This window comes from Vigna unguiculata, chromosome 6 (genome assembly GCF_004118075.2).
Source record: "Vigna unguiculata cultivar IT97K-499-35 chromosome 6, ASM411807v1, whole genome shotgun sequence".
Lineage (NCBI taxonomy): Eukaryota > Viridiplantae > Streptophyta > Magnoliopsida > Fabales > Fabaceae > Vigna > Vigna unguiculata.
Window position 1 is genome coordinate 12088710 of NC_040284.1, and position 6891 is coordinate 12095600.

The following is a 6891-nucleotide window of genomic DNA, read 5'->3' on the forward strand; positions in this document are numbered from 1 at the left end:
GGGAATGGTGACGAGAAAGAATTAGAGAAGTGTAGAGAATCTTTTCTTTGTCCTGACAGAGTGAATATTTATACTCACACCTTACAATATCAATGCAATCTTAGCCTTAATTGTAATGAACACTATAAGGAAGGAATTGGTCATGATACCAACAAATTATAGGGATCAAATCGCAGTCAAACAGAGCATAAAATCAATCATCATCAGTAACAAATCAGAGCACAAAATCAATCCCAATTAATAATATTGATTCTTACCATTTGAAGAGATATTGCTTCTAATTATTATTATATTACTAATTTCTCTATCAGGAACAAAAAGGTAGAAAATATTTGAGTTATTGGGCTCACAACTGTAAGACCCGCGAATTTAATTAATTAATTAAATAATTAAATAATAAATGCGGGAGCCTAGTGTATTTATGACATTAATTTCTTTTATGTATGACGTGGAAAAGTGCTAGTTCAAGTGGTTGAGAGTGCTTTGATTGTGTGTGAGGACTTAGGTTCGAGTCCTAAGTATGTCAATTATGTGTATTTTGTTATTAAAGTTTTTATAATATGTTGGGCCACACTTAGAAACATGGGTTGGCCTGATGGTTTAGAGTTGATACTACTTTGGCATGGTGTGGGTTCGAACCTGGGTGGACTCAAATTTAACTTCTTTTTGCTAAAAGGTTGTGTGGCTGAATATGAATAGATGAGAGAGACCTTAGGGGGTAGCTAAAAGGGGCTGAAAAACTATTAAGTGATGGGCCTTGAATAAAAATAAAAGTTAATTCACGTTTTTTTTAATTAACCAATTAGTAAGACCTATAAAAGGCAAAATCTAAGAGGAGAATAGGGTTTTGGAAGGCTGTTTTCTGAGAAGCTTAGAGGAAGTGCGAAAATTGAGCCAAAACCTGCAATTCTCGCTCAGGCGAGCTAGGCTCGCCTAGGCGAGACGGGCAGGGGCGTGTGTTCTCTAATCGTGCTCATGTATCTCGCCCAAGCGATGTGGTTTGGTCTTGGGCGATGGGTCATCTTGCTTAGGCGAGTATACCTCGCCCAAGCGAGAATTCGTGGGTGTTTTAGGTGTTGATGGACATCTTACGTAGGCGAGATCGAATGCTGTTCTGAGCGGAAAGGCGTCTCGCTCAGGCGAGCACCCCATCGCCTAAGCGAGATCTCGAGGTAAGGTTGGTGGTTATTGTTGCACTCGTCGCCTAGACGAGGTTTGTCAATTTTGGGCGAGTGGCAATCTCGCCCAAGCGAGAATGATCTCGCTTAGGCGAGATAGGTTGGACAGGTTATACAAAGGAGTTTATTTTGAGAGAGTGAGTGGGATGAGAAACTTCCACAGCAGGTGTCATTGCTATATTAATGGGATGAAGTGGAAATTATAGAGCATGGTCTATAAGGCTTCTAAGGATATCTCGATGGTGGGCTTGCTGGTGTTCCAAGGGTTGTGGCCCGGAACGTATCCTTGAGTTGTGGCTCAGGATAGGGGTTAAGCACGTGGCATTCTATGGGTTGTGGCCCGGAATGATTTCCTTTGAGTTGTAGCTCGGGATAGCGGATGAACACGAGGAACCTTGAGTTGTGGCTCGGGTTGGCGAGTGTGCCGGTGTGAGTGTGCTAGTTGTGGCCAGTACGGATGGGTCCAGATGGATTGCTCTCCTCAGTGGTTGTTGACGAGTTTGGTAGTCCTGGGACATTACGGACTATGTTCGTATTTGGGAACTCCACCTGGCGTTACGATGTGTGATCCGTAGTATGGTTTTCGCACGTGCTCTATCGGTTGTGGCCGATAGGTGTGGCAGCAAGGCACCTGGAGATACTCATTAGAAGATATAGAACACTGCTTACATGGTTGTGGCCATGAGAGAAACTCAAGCGAGGTTTCCTGATGTACTTATTATGCATGGTGGTGGCCATGTGGAGGGAAGGTAACATGACTTCCATTAAATGCATCGGTACACATGGTGGTGGCCATGTGTTGGAAATAGGGTCAGATTCTGTGGGAAGAGAAAAGAAGAATTGTGTTGTTGTTATACTATTTGTACTGGTTAACATGTATATGTATATGTGATATATGTTTTGTATGTTTTAACTATTAGGTCACCCTATCTGTTTGTGTTTGGCGATGATCGTGTACGTGGTACACGTGAACAGGTGATGATGCAAGTGGAGCTGGTGAGGCTTAGCTGCGGAGAGGGGCTGATAATGGGGATTTTTATGTTCATGTTTTGTCACTCTATTTTAACATATGATGTAAAGGCTCATGGCCTACTTGACTAAACTTACATTTTGTATGTATGGACTTATTAGTGATTTTTAATGAAGTTTTACATTTCCCGTGTTTTGGGAAATGAGGTGTTATTAATAAATGAGTTTTTACATAAATGATGCTCATGTATTATTTCTTTTTATTTAATTAAATTCGTAATATCCGGACGGGATGTTACAACAACAAATTGGGCTCTTCCTCCCTTTTTTTTCTCTTTTTTTCTAGGTTTTTTCTTTTTTTTTTAAAATTAAAGTTTGAAAATCTATGAAGAAAATAATGTTTCACATTTTTTTAATTTTCTGAATTTTTTTAAAATAAATTTATTTACCCAGACGAAATTGGGTGTTGACACTTACCTACTCTCCTTTTCCTTTCCCAGGGCTCTGCTAGGGTTTGAAGTTCAATCAGATTCAAGTTTAGCTCGATCTCGTTTTTGCTCACGTAAGTGGTTCGTCAACTCATACTCTTCTTCGCTGGTTTGGTTCTTCGTAATTACTGTTAGGGTTCCTTGTAGTAATCTCGTACCCCATTTGTGTTAGGGTTTTCAGCTCTTAAATCTACTTCGGGAACTTTCGTGCTTATTCGCTTAAGTGTCGAGGTCGTTTGGCTAGCCCTTTTCTAGGTAAGGGAAGCTAGGGTTTCACGTTATTTCTATCTTATGCGATTATTGTTTTGTGAAATATGAGATAAGATTAGGGAAAATGTTAGTTTTTGGAATATTTCTAAGTTAGGGGTTCAAATATTCATGAAACTGTGATATTTGACGTTATTTTTCGTATTTTGGATGCGTTGCACTGGGTCACTGAGCGACTGCGTGTTTTTCTGATATGCACAGTTTTAGTAAAATTTACTTTCCCGACTCATTAACCGTTGGATTGAGATCAAATTTTGACATTTGGTTCATAACATGCTATTTTATGGTTTGACCGGTTGGATCGTCGATTAGATGTCTGTAACTTGAGAAATGTGTCACGCATTACTGCAATGATTTTTGTTTTGTGATAATAAATTTTCTTAGAAATTTTGGTGTAAGAATTATGGTTGTGGGTTGTGCTTGATTGTATGGAATTGCAGGTACTTAAATGTTGGCACTCATTTATTTGGGATGAATATTATTTTGTGATATATGTATGTCTTGGTATGCATTTATAAAGTATGAGATGAATGAATTTGCATGAGTGATGTGATTCATGGATTGTGAATGATGAACTTGAATAAATCTTGGCATGCGATTTCAATGAAATGGTTGGTTATATATGTGGTCATGAATTCGGTATGAACAATAATGTTACATTGATGGCATGGTAGTGGTATGAGGTGAAGTTCTATATCCCTGAATTGGGAAGAATGGGATGGTATGAAATCAACATGGAATATGAATGAGGATGGGTTACAAAGGATGGCATGAGGTGTTAAATGCATGATCAATATTATTTGTTTGTTTGGAATGTGATTGGTATGTTGTCAGTATGTAAATCCACGAGTCTTTAGGTGAGACTTCCTGAAGGTGCTTCAGTGGTCGGGACATAATTCTATGGCCCCTATTAGTGGGAGTCCATGGTGGTGCCCCATCTATATAATTTGGTAAGGATTCAAGGTAAGGTTGCATCCTGACACTCTAAGGAGTCAGTTAGTCTCACTTAGAGCGGACTCACTCTTGTGGTGAGAGTAGCAGGAGGCCTAAAACTCATTAAGGGCTAACCTTGTGTGTGAGGGATTGAAACATTGTAACACTTGTAACACTTAGCTCGGGGGTGAGCACGATAATCCACCACAAGTGCAAGCATCCGCTGAATCCCACCTGATTATATGTAATTCAGATGAGTCAAGTCCTAGTCTAGTGTATTGCTTGAGAAGTCATAACATGATTGGTTGATGAATATTGTTTTGGATTGTGTAATAACATGTTATTGCTTGATAAACTGTTTCTGCTCTAGCGTACCATGTTTGCTTGTTTGGTTGTCTTGTATGTGGTTCTTCTCCTTTTGCGATGATCATCAATTTATTGATGTGAGCATATGCGAGAAACACCCGTGGTCAACAGGGAGGTGACGGTTCCGCTGCTTAGCCATCTGAGCTGGATTCTACTGCTCTGGACTTTCTTTTTGGGGTTATGGCCTATGTACTAGTCTGTCTTTTAATTTCCTATTTTGAGTACTGATGAACATTGTATCTAGTTTAGTTGTGGCATAGTTGTGTGCCTTGATTATTGTATGGAATAGTGTTTAAACTCCAGGACTGTGTTTCTGTATTATCATGTGTGACACTTTTTTTAATCATGATTATAAATTAAATGAGGTGTTACAGTTATATTGACCAGATTAAAAAGACAAAACACGTTATATGTAATTTAAAAATAATATATATTTTTTTCTTATTTTACATTCTTTTTTCTTTTGATTCAGTCATACATATTTCATGTTATTAAAGTATGAAATCGAATTTTACTTATACATATAAATAGAAGGAGTAAAAACACACTTAACCTAAAAATTTTGCATGTTGTATTCATGCATGAAGTATAAAGATAAATTTTATATGAACTTTGATATAAGAACGAATTTTCCAATTTGCATGCAAATAGAAAGACTAAAAATATATTTAATTTATATAAAATATAAATTAAGAAAATAAAAATAAAAATAATATTTTAAATGAATGCAATTAAATTATTGTATTATGAATAAATTAAATTGCGTATTTATTTATTTATATAAGGCTTAAATAATGATTTGGTTATAGTTTTCATTCAGTTTTTTTAATTTGGTCATACTTTTTATATTTGTTTTTCAATTTGGTCCTCGTCAATTTTATTTAATTTGGTCATTTTCGCTAACACCGTTAAAATAGTTAATGAATTATGAACAGTAATTGGCACGTGTCATTTTGTAATTTTTTTTTAATTTTAAAAAAAATATTTAAAAAAATGTCCATGTGTCAAGTTCATATCATGTCACGTGTCATTTTGTTTTTTTTAATTAAATTAATTTTTTTATTTTTAAAAAAATTTCACGTGTCAATCTTATATCATGCCACGTGTCAGGGTCAGTTTTTTATATTCAATTTGGTCCTAATATTCGTTATTTTTTTTCAATTTCATCCTAATCTTTTTTTCTTTTTTACATTTATCATTCTTGTTCTTCTCCCAATTGAAACAAAATTTAATTTGTATATAAATATTATATGGATATTCTTATTAAAATGTATATTTTTATTAAATATTTTTAATTTAGAGTTAGAGTTGGTTTAAAATTAAAACGAAAAATTTAAAAGTAGGCAATAACACCATTAATTTAAAATTACAAGAGGTTAAAAATACTTAAATTAATGGTGTTATATCCTACTTTCAAATTTTTAAGAGGAAATTAAAATTTTAAATTAATGATATTATTGCCTACTTTGAAATTTTTCGTTTTAATTTTAAACCAACTCTAACTCTAAATTAAAAATATTTAATAAAAATATGTATTTTAATAAGAATATCCATATAAAATTTATATACAAATTAAATTTTATCTCAATTTGGAAAAGAACAAAAATGTTAAATTAAAAAAAAAATATTATGACCAAATCTATTACATCTATTACATATTACATTACCTATCCTCTTTTATTGACAAGTGTCATAAAATTTAGTTTTTTCGTCATTTTAAAACTGTGTAACAAAAAGACCCGGGTTCAAATCCTACAAAAACCAATTTGTTTTTATTTTTTCATTTATTTATGATTTTAACTATAATATTAATTATAAGTAATATTATTATTTGTAATATTTTTATAAATATTATTATTTGTAATTATTAATAATATTATTATTTGTAATGTTTTTATAAGTATTATTATTATTTTTAATTATTAATAATATTATTATTATAAATATTATTTATAATGATAGTAATAAAATTATAACTAATATTAATATAATAATAATAATTATTATTATTATATGTTATTATTATATATTATTATTAGTATTATTAACATTATTATTATATATTATTATTATTATTATTAGTAAAAGAGTAATTAGAAAAATTATTAATTATAATATACGAAAATTAATACTTAAATTAATAGTGAAATTATTAGTATTACTATTAGTATTATTACTATTATATTTTGTTATTATAAAAATTATTAACATTATTAGTAATAATAAAATTATTGATGTTATTATTGTTGTTATTATTATTATTAGTATTATTAACAATATTAACATATCATATATTAATATTATGATTATATATGATTGTTGTTATTATTAAATTTATTGATAATATTAGTAGTAGTAAAATATTAGTATAATATTACTTTTAAATATTTATTTAATAAAAATTGATAATATTTATTTTTATTTTATTTAAATATTTCTATTACAATGACTATAAATTATAAATATTATTATTAAATTTATAAAACTATAATATAATATTTTTATGAGATAATTTTATATTATATTTAAATAAAAAAAGGTACGTATAGGTTACTATTAAAAAATGTATATTTTTTATTTCTTTTCTCTTAATAATTTTAGGGTTAAATACGTTTTTGGTCCCTCAAGTTTCAGTGAATTTTGAAATTAGTCCCTCATCAAAACTTTATACCAATTTAGTCTTTCAAATT